Raw genomic sequence first — 13,004 nt, forward strand, 5'->3', positions numbered from 1 at the left:
ACAGAATTTAGAAAATAAAATACAGAATACTGAATATAGGATTTAGAACACAGGATATAGAATTTAGAATACGGAATGCAGAATATAGAATACCAAATATAGAATATAGAAAACAAAATATAAAATATGGAATACAGAATACATAACCCAGAATTTAGAATATGAAATGCAGAACACAGAATTTGGAATATACAATATAGAATTTAGAATATAGAATGGAGAATATAGAATGAAGAACACACAATATAGGATAGAGAATATAGAAAACAGAATTTAGAACACGGAATGAAGAACACAGAATTTTGAATATAGAATATAGAATTTACAATATACAATGTAGAACACAGAATTTTGAATATAGAATAGAGAATACTGAATATAGAATTTAGAGTACAGAATGTAGAACACAGAATATAGATTAAAGAATACGGAATGCAGAATATAGAATACAGAATATAGAATGTAGAAAACAGAATATAGAATATGGAAAAGAGAATACAGAACCCAGAATTTAGAACATGGAATGCAGAACACAGAATATAGAATATAGAATACAGAATACTGAATATAGAATTTAGAACATAGAATGCAGAACACAGAATTTAGAATATAGAATACAGAATACTGAATATTGAATTTAGAACATGGAATGCAGAACACAGAAATACAATTTAGAATACAGAATGCAGAATATTGAATACAGAATATAGAATGTACAACACAAAATATAAAATATGTAAAACAAAATACAGAACCCAGAATTTAAAACATGGATTGCAGAACACAGAATTTAGAAAATAGAATACAGAATACTTAATATACAGTTTACAACATAGAATGCAGAACTCAGAATTTAGAATATAGAATACAGAATACTGAATGTAGAATTTAGAACATGGAATGCAGAACACAGAATTTAGAATATTGAATACAGAATAATGAATATAGAATTTAGAATATAGAATGTAGCACACACAATATAGTATATAGAATAGAGAATATAGAACCAAGTATTTAGAACATGGAAAGCAGAACACAGAATTTAGAAAATAAAATACAGAATACTGAATATAGGATTTAGAACACAATATATAGAATATAGAATACGGAATGCAGAATATAGAATGCCAAATATAGAATATAGAACACAAAATATAAAATATGGAATACAGAATACATAACCCAGAATTTAGAATATGAAATGCAGAACACAGAATTTGGAATATAGAATATAGAATTAGAATATAGAATGTAGAATATACAAGGAAGAGCACACATTATAGAATATAGAATAGAGAATAGAGAACCCAGAATTTAGAACACGGAATGAAGAACACAGAATTTTGAATATAGAATATAGAATTTAGAATATACAATGTAGAACACAGAATTTTGAATATAGAATAGAGAAAACTGAATATAGAATTTAGAGTACAGAATGTAGAACACAGAATATAGAATATAGAATACGGAATGCAGAATATGGAATACAGAATGTAGAATGTAAAATTCAGAATAGAGAATACGGCATAAAGAATATACAATACACAATATAGAATGTAGAACACAGAATATAAATAATGGAAAACAGAATACAGAAACCAGAATTTAGAACATGGATTGCAGAACACAGAATTTGGAATATAGAATACAGAATACTTAATATAGAATTTAGAACATAGAATACAGACAGAGAATTTAGAACATAGAATAAACCATCCTGAATATAGAATTTAGAATATAGAAGGTAGAACACAGAATATATAACATAGAATAGAGAATATAGAACCCAGAATTTAGCACATGGAATGCAGATCACAAAAATTATAATATAGAATACAAAATAGTGAATATAGAATTTAGAATATAGAAATACAACACAGAATATAAAATATAAAATACGGAATGCAGAATAAAGAAGGTAGAATATAGAATGAAGAACACAAAATATAGAATATAGAATAGAGAATATAGCAACCAGAATTTAGAAATGGAATGCAGAACAGAGAATTTAGAATATAGAATTCAGAAAACTGAATAAATATTTTAGAATATAGAATGTAGAACATAGAATATAGAATATAGAATACGGAATGCAGAATATATTTTGTAGAATGTAGAGTGAAGAACACAAATATAGAATATATACTAGAGAGAATAGAACACAGAACTTAGAACCCGGAATGCAGAACATAGAAGTAAGAATATAGAATACAGAATATTGAATATAGAACTTAGAATATAGAATGTAGAACACTTAATAAAGAATATAAAATACAGAATTCTGAATATAGAATTTAGAATGTAGAATATAGAACACAGAATATAGAATATAGATAAGAAAATATAGAAGACAGAATTTAGAACATGGGTGTAGAACACAGAATTTAGAATATAGAATACAGTATACTGAATACAGTATGCAGAATATAGAATGTAGAACACAGAGTATAGGATATAGAATACGGAATACAGAATATAGAATATAGAACACAGAATATGGAATATGGAAAACAGAATACAGAACCCAGAATTTAGACCATAGAATGCAGAACACAGAATTAAGACTTTAGATTACAGAATGCTGAATATAGAAATTAGAACATAGAATTCAAAACACAGAATATGGAATACAGCATACAGAACGCAGGATTCAGAAAATGGAATTCAGAACACACAATACATAATATAGGATAAAGGAATAGAATGTAGAATATAGAATGTAGAACACAGAATATAGAATATAGAATACAGAATGCAGTATGCAGAATTTAGAACAAGGAATTCAGAACACAGAATATATAATAAAGTATACCGAAATATTATGTGGTATATAGAATGTTGTACACAGAATTTATAATATAGAATAGAGTATATAGAATGTACAATACAGAATGTAGAACACAGAATATTGAATACAGATTCCGGAATACAGAACCCACAATTTAGAACATGGAAATCAGAACGCATAATATAGAATATAGTATACAGAATACATAATATACAATGTAGAATACAGAATGTAGAACACAGAATATAGAATATAGAATACAGAAAGCAGAAACTTGATTATACAAGTTGTAATTCAGAACACAGAATTTAGAATATACAGTGCAGAATACAGAATATAGAATATAGAATTTACATTGTTGAACACAGTATATGGAATATTGTATACAGAATACAGAATATACAATGTAGAATACTGGATGTAGTAAGAGAATATGGAATTCAGAATACAGACTACAGAACACAGAATTTAGAACATGGAATTCAGTACACAGAGTTTAGATTTTAGAATATTGAATACTGAATATAGAATGTATAACACAGAATATACAACACAGATTATAGAATATAGAATACACAATGCAGAACACATTATTTAGAACATGGAATTCAGAAAACAGAATTTAGTATATAAAATACAGTATACAGAATGTTGAATATAGAATGTATAACACAGAATATACAATATAGAAAACAGAATACAGAACCCAGAGTTTAGAACGTAGAATTCAGAACACTGAACTTAGAATATAGAGCACAGAATAAAGAATATAGAATGTATACTTTAGAATGTACAAAACAGACTATAGAATACAGAATACAGAAACCAGAATTTAGAACATTGAATGCAGAACACAGAATGTAGAATATAGAATACAGAATAGAGAATGTAGAATAGAGAATGCAGAACACAGAATAAAGGATAGAGAATGAAGAATACAGAACCCAGAATTTAGAACATGGAATGCAGAACCCAGAATGTAGAATGTAGAACACAGAAATAGAATTTAGAATACGGAATGCAGAATATTGAATACAGAATATAGAATGTAGAACACAAAATATAGAATAGAGAAATTAGAACATGGAATGCAGAACACAGAATTAAGAATATAGATTACAGAACACTGAACATAGAATTTATAATATACATTGTAGAACACAGAATATAGAATATGGAAACAGAATACAGAAATCAGAATTCAGAACATGGAATGCTGAACACAGAATTTAGAATATAGAATACAGAATACTGAATATACTATTTAGAATATAGAATGTAGAACACCGAATTTAGAATATAGAATAAAGAATACTGAATATAGAATTTAGAATATAGAATGTAGAACACAGAATATAGAATGTAGAATACAAAATGTAGAATCCAGAATAAAGAACATGCTATGCAGAACACAGAATTAAGAATATAGATTAAATAATACTGAATATAGAATTTAGAATGTAGAATGTAGAACACAGAATATAGAATATAGAATATAGATCCCAGACCTAAGAACATGGAATGCAGAACACAGAATATAGAACATTGAATGCAGAACACGGTATTTAGAACATACAATACATAATACTGAATATAGAATTTTGAATATAGAATGAAGAACACAGAATTTAGAATATGGAATACAGATTACTGAATATAGAATTTAGAATATAAAATGTAAAACACAGAATATAGAAAATAGAATAGAGAATGTAGAACCCAGAATTTAGTACATGGAATCAGAACCCAGAATTTAGAATATACAATACAGAACACTGAATATGGAATTTAGAATATAGAATGTAGAACACAGAATATAGAATATAGAATAAAGTGTATAGAACCCAGAATTTAGAACATGGAATGCAGAACACAGAATTCAGAATATAGAATACAGAATAGTGCATATAGAATTTAGAATATGGAATTTAGAACACGGAAAAAAAGAATATAGAATACCTAATACAGAATATAGATTGTAGAATATAGAATGAAATGCACAAAATTTAGAATATAGAATAGAGAATATAGAACCCAGAATTTAGAACATGGAAACCAGATCACAGAATTAAGAATATAGAATACAGAATACCAAATATAGAATTTAGAATATAGAATGCAGAACACAGAATATAGAATATAGAATACAGAATACTGAATATAGAATTTACAACATGGAATGCAGAACTCAGAATTTAGAATATAGAATAAAGAATATAGAAGCCAGAATATACAACATGGAATACAAAACACAGAATTTAGAATATAGAATACAGAATACGGAATATAGAATTTAGAATATAGAATTTAGAACACAGAATATAGAATATAGAATACGGAATTCAAAATTTAGTATGAAGGATCTAGAATGAAGAACACAGTATATAGAATATATAAAAGAGAATATAGAACCCAGAATTTAGAAATTGAATGCAGAGAACAGAATTAATAATATAGAATACAAAATACTAAACATAGAATTTAGAATATAGAAAGAAGAACACAGAATACAGATTATAGAAAAGACAATTTACAACATGGAATGCAGAACACAGAATTTAGAATATAGAATACAGATTACTGAATATAGAATTTTGAAAATAGAAGGTAGAACACAGAATATATAATGCAGAATACTGAATGCAGAATATAGAATACAGAATATAGAATGTAGAACACAGAATATAAAATATGGAAAACAGAATATAGAACCCAGAATTTAAATATGGAATGCAGAACACATAATTTAGAATATAGAAACAGAACGCTGAATATAGGATTTAGACTATAGAATGTGGAACACAGGATATAGAATATAGAAAAGAGGATATAGAAACCAGAATTTAGAACATGGAATGCAGAACAGAGAATTTAGAATATAGAATACGGAATGCTGAATATAGAATTTAGAATATAGTATGTAGAACACAGAATATAGAATATAGTATACGGAATGCAAAATATTGTATGTAAAATCTAGAAGGAAAAACACACAATATAGAATATAGAATAGAGAATGTAGAAACCAGAATTTAGAACATGGAATGCAGAACACAGAATTTAGAATATAGAATACTGAATACAAAATATATAATTAAGAATATAGAAAGTAGAACACAGAATATAGAATAGAGGATTTAGAACATGGAATGCAGAACACAGAATTTAGATTATAGAATATATAATACTGAATATAGAATTTAGAATATAGAATGTAGAACACAGTATTAAAATATGGAAAACAGAATATAGAACCCAGAATTTAGAACTTTGAATGCAGAACACAGAATTAAGACTATAGAATACACATTAATTAATATAGATTTTAGAATATAGAATGTAGAACACAGTATATAGAATATAGAATATACAATAGAGAGTATAGTATCGAGAATTTTGAACATGTGATGCAGAACACAGAATTTAGAATATAGAATACATTATACTGAATATAGAATATAGAATATAGAATGTAGAACACAGAATTTAGAATATAGAATACAGAATGCTGAATATAAAATTTACAATATAGAATGTAGAACACAGAATATACAAAAATAGAAAATAGAATATAGAACACAGAATTTAGAACATAATATACGGAATATTTTATAAACAATTAAAAAATTCTATGTAGGACATAGAATATAGAATATAAAATACATAATACTGAATAAATAATTTAGAATATATAATGTAGAAAACAGAAAAAACATAGCAAGGAAAATATTGAAGCCAGATTTTGGAACATGGAAAGCAGAACTCAGAATTTAGAATATAGAATACAGCATACTGAATATGCAATTTAGACTATAGAATGTAAACACAGAATTTAGAATATAGAATACAGAATACTGAATAAAGAATTTATAATATAGAATGTAGCACACAGAATGTAGTATATACAATAGTGAATATAAAACCCAGAATTTAGAACATGGAATGCAGAACACAGAATTTAGAAAATAAAACACAGAATACTGAATATAGAATTTAGAACACAGGATATAGAATATAGAATACGGAATGCAGAATATTGAATACCAAATATAGACTATAGAACACAAAATATAGAATATGGAATACAGAATACAGAACCCAAAGTTTAGAACATACAATGCAGAACACAGAATTTGGAATATACAATACAGAATACTGAATATAGAATTTAGAGTATAAAATGTAGAACACAGAATATAGAATATAGAATACGGAATGCAGAATATAGAATACAGAATATAGAATGAAGAACACAGAATATATAATACGGCATAAATAATATACAATACAGAATATAGAATGAAGAACACAGTATATAGAATATGGAAAACAATACAGAACCCAGAATTTAGAACATGGAATGCAGAACACAGATTTTAGAATATAATATACAGAATAATGAATATAGAATTTAGAAAATAGAATGCAGAACACAGAATTTAGAATATAGAATGCACAGTACTGAATATAGGATTTATAAAAAGGAAAGCAGAACACAGAATTTAGAATATAGAATACAGAATACTGAATATGGAATTTACAACATGAAATGCAGAACACAGAATTTAGAATATAGAATAAAGAATATAGAAGCCAGAATATGCAACATGGAATACAAAACACAGAATTTTGAATATAGAATACAGAATACGGAATATAGAATTTAGAATAAAGAATTTAGAACACAGAATATAGAATATAGAATACGGAATTCAAAATTTATTATGAAGGATCTAGAAAGAAGAACACAGTATATAGAATATATAAAAGAGAATATAGAACCCAGAATTTAGAAATTGAATGCAGAGAACAGAATTAATAATATAGAATACAAAATACTTAATATAGAATTTAGAATGTAGAAAGAAGAACACAGAATACAGAATATAGAAAAGACAATTTACAACATGGAATGCAGAACACAGAATTTAGAATATAGAATACAGAATACTGAATATAGAATTTTGAAAATAGAAGGTAGAACACAGAATATATAATGCAGAATACTGAATGCAGAATATAGAATACAGAATATAGAATGTAGAACACAGAATATAAAATATGGAAAACAGAATATAGAACCCAGAATTTAAATATGGAATGCAGAACACATAATTTAGAATATAGAATACAGAACGCTGAATATAGGATTTAGATATAGAATGTGGAACACAGGATATAGAATATAGAAAAGAGGATATAGAAACCAGAATTTAGAACATGGAATGCAGAAGAGAGAATTTAGAATCTAGAATACGGAATGCTGAATATAGAATTTAGAATATAGTATGTAGAACACAGAATATAGAATATAGTATACGGAATGCAAAATATTGTATGTAAAATCTAGAATGAAAAACACACAATATAGAATATAGAATAGAGAATGTAGAAACCAGAATTGAGAACATGGAATGCAGAACACAGAATTTAGAATATAGAATACTGAATACAATATATATAATTAAGAATATAGAAAGTAGAACACAGAATATAGAATAGAGAATTTAGAACATGGAATGCAGAACACAGAATTTAGATTATAGAATATATAATACTGAATATAGAATTTAGAATATAGAATGTAGAACACAGTATTAAAATATGGAAAACAGAATATAGAACCCAGAATTTAGAACTTTGAATGCAGAACACAGAATTAAGACTATAGAATACACATTAATTAATATAGATTTTAGAATATAGAATGTAGAACACAGTATAAAGAATATAGAATATACAATAGAGAGTATAGTATCGAGAATTTTGAACATGTGATGCAGAACACAGAATTTAGAATATAGAATACATTATACTGAATATAGAATATAGAATATAGAATGTAGAACACAGAATTTAGAATATAGAATACAGAATGCTGAATATAAAATTTACAATATAGAATGTAGAACACAGAATACAGAAAATAGAAAAGAGAATATAGAACACAGAATTTAGAACATAATATACGGAATATTTTATAAACAATTAAAAAATTCTATGTAGGACATAGAATATAGAATATAAAATACATAATACTTAATAAATAATTTAGAATATATAATGTAGAAAACAGAAAAAAAAATAGCAAGGAAAATATTGAAGCCAGATTTTGGAACATGGAAAGCAGAACCCAGAATTTAGAATATAGAATACAGCATACTGAATATGCAATTTAGAATATAGAATGTAAACACAGAATTTAGAATATAGAATACAGAATACTGAATATAGAATTTATAATATAGAATGTAGCACACAGAATGTAGTATATACAATAGTGAATATAAAACCCAGAATTTAGAACATGGAATGCAGAACACAGAATTTAGAAAATAAAACACAGAATACTGAATATAGAATTTAGAACACAGGATATAGAATATAGAATACGGAATGCAGAATATTGAATACCAAATATAGACTATAGAACACAAAATATAGAATATGGAATACAGAATACAGAACCCAAAGTTTAGAACATACAATGCAGAACACAGAATTTGGAATATACAATACAGAATACTGAATACAGAATTTAGAGTATAAAATGTAGAACACAGAATATAGAATATAGAATACGGAATGCAGAATATAGAATACAGAATATAGAATGAAGAACACAGAATATATAATACGGCATAAATAATATACAATACAGAATATAGAATGAAGAACACAGTATATAGAATATGGAAAACAATACAGAACCCAGAATTTAGAACATGGAATGCAGAACACAGATTTTAGAATATAATATACAGAATAATGAATATAGAATTTAGAAAATAGAATGCAGAACACAGAATTTAGAATATAGAATGCACAGTACTGAATATAGAATTTATAAAAAGGAAAGCAGAACACAGAATTTAGAATATAGAATACAGAATACTGAATATGGAATTTAGAATATAGAATGTAAACACAGAATAGAGAATAGAGAATAGAGAACCCAGAATTTAGTACATGGAATGCAGAACACACAAATTAGAATATAGAATACAAAATACTGAATATAGAATTAAGAATATAGTATATAGAACAAACAATATAGAATATAAAATACGGATGGCAGAATATAGGACGTAGAATATAGAATGAACGACCCAAATATATAATATAGAATAGAGAATATAGAAAGCACAATATAGAAATGGAATGCAGAACAGAGAATTTATACTATAGAATACAGAATACTGAATATAGATTTTAGAATTAAGAATGTAGAACATAGAATATAGAATATAGTATATGGAATGCAGAATATACTATGTAGAATATAGAATGCAGAACACAAATATCGAACATATAATAGAGAGTATAGGACCCAGAACTTAGAACATGGAATGAAGAACATAGAATTAAGAATTTAGAATACAGAATACTGAATATAGAATTTAGAATATAGAATGTAGAACACAGAATTAAGAATATAGAATACAGAATAATGAATATAGAATTTAGAATATACAATATAGAACACAGAATATAGAATATAGTATAGAAAATATAGAACCCAGAATTTAGAACATGGAATGCAGAACACAGAATTTAGAATATAGAATTCAGAATACTGAATATAGAATTTAGAATATAGAATGTTGAAAACATAATATAGAATATAAAACACGGAATGCAGAATATAGAACGTACAATATAGAATGTAAACAAAAAATATAGAAATGAATAGAAAATATAGAACCCAGAATTAAGAAATGGAGTGCAGAACAAAGAATTAAAATATACAATACAGAAGACTGAATATAGTTTTTAGAATATAGAATGTAGAACACAGAATATAGAATATAGAATACGGAATGCAGAATATGGAATGTAGAATATGGAATGAAGAACACAATGTATAGAATACAGAATAGAGAATATAGAACCCAGAATTTAGAACACGGATGTAGAACACAAAATTTAGAATATAGAATTCAGAATACTGAAAATAGAATTTAGAATATAGAATATACAACTCAGAAAATAGAATAGAGAATATAGAAACCAGAATTTAGAAATTGGAATGCAGGAGACAGAATTTAGAATATAGAATACAGAAACCTCTATATACAATTCAGAATATAGAATGTAGAACACAGCATATAGAATACAGAATAGAGAATATAGAAGCCAAAATTTAGAGCATGTAATGCAGAACACAGAATTTAGAATATAGAATACAGACCACTGAATATGGAATTTAGAATATAGAATGTAGAACACAGAGTTCAGAATATAGAATACGGAATACAGAATATAGAATTTAGAATATAGAATGTAAAACTCAGAATATAGAATATGGAATACGGAATGCAGAATATAGAATACAGAATATAGGATGTAGAACACAGATTATACAAAATGGAAAACAGAATAGACAACCCAGTATTTACAACATGGAATGCAGAACACAGAATTTAGAATTTATAATACAGAATACTGAATATAGAATTTAGAACATAGAATGCGGAACACAGAATTTAGAATATAGAATACAGAATACTGAATATAGGATTTAGAACATGGAATGCAGAACCCAGAATTTAGAAAATAGTATAAAGAATACTGAATATAAAATTTAGAATATAGAATGTAGAACACAAAATATAGAATATAGAATACATAATGCAGAATATAGTATACAGAATATAGAAATTAGAACACAGAATATAAAATATGGAAAGAGAATACAGAACCCCGAAATTTGAACATGGTATGCAGAACAAAGAATTTAGAATATACAATACAGAATACTGAATATACAATTTGGATAATAGAATGAAGAACACAAAATATAGAATATAGAATACGGAATGCAGAATATAGTATACAGAATATAGAATATAGAACACAGAATATAGAATATGGAAAACAGTATACAGAACCCAGAATTTAGAACATAGAATGCAGAACACAGAATGTAGAATATTGAATATAGAATACAGAATATAGAATTTAGAAAGTAGTTGTAGATCACAGAATATAGAACATAAATACAGAATGCAGAATATAGAATGCAGAATAAAGAACTAAGAACACAAAATATAGAATATATAAAAGAGAATTTAGAACCCAGAATTTAAAAATTGAATCAGAACACAGAATTTAGATTATAGAATACAGAATAATGAATATAGAATTTAGAATATAGAATGTAGGAAACATAATATAGAATATATAACACGGAATGCAGAATATAGGACGTACAGTATAGAATGAAGAACAAAAATTATAGAATATATAATAGAGAATATAGAACCCAGAATTTAGAACATGGAATTCAAAGCACAGAATTTAGAATATAGAATACAGGATAATGAATATAGAATTTTGAATATAGAATGTAGAACACAGTATATAGAATATAGAATACGGAATGCAGAATATAGAATGTAGAATATAGAATGAAGAACACAGAATATAGAATATAGAATAGAGAATATAGAACCCAGAATTTAGAACACGGAATGAAGAATACAGAATTTTGAATATAGAATATAGAATTTAGAATATAGCATGTAGAACACAGAATTTTGAATATAGAATTCAGAATACTAAATATAGAATTTAGAATATTGAATGTCGAACACAGAATATAGAATATAGAAAAGAGAATATAGAACCCAGAATTAAGAACACGGAATAAAAACACAGAATTTAGAATATAGATTATAGAATTTAGAATATAGAATGTAGAACATAAAATATACAATATTGAATACATAATGCAGAATATTATATACAGAATATAGAATTTAGAACACAGAATGTAAAATATGGAAACAGAATACAGAATCCCGAAATACGAACATCGAATGCAGAACACAGAATTTAGAATATAGAATAGAGAATACTGAATATAGAATTTAGAATATTGAATGAAGGACACAGAATATAGAATATAGAAAAGAGAATATAGAACACAGAATTTAGAACATGAAATGCAGAACACAGAATTTAGTATTTAGAATACAGATTACTGAATGTAGAATTTAGAATATACAATGCAGAACATAGAATATAGAATATATACTACGGAATAAGGAATATAGAATTTAGAATATAGAATGTAGAACACAGAATATATAATATAGAATATGGAATGCAGAATAAAGAATGTAGAAATAAGAATGGAGTTCACAAAATATAGAATATAGACTGGAGAATATAGAAGCCAGAATTAAGAACATAGAATACAGAACACAGA

Source organism: Vicugna pacos, unplaced genomic scaffold (genome assembly GCF_048564905.1).
Source record: "Vicugna pacos unplaced genomic scaffold, VicPac4 scaffold_20, whole genome shotgun sequence".
NCBI lineage: Eukaryota > Metazoa > Chordata > Mammalia > Artiodactyla > Camelidae > Vicugna > Vicugna pacos.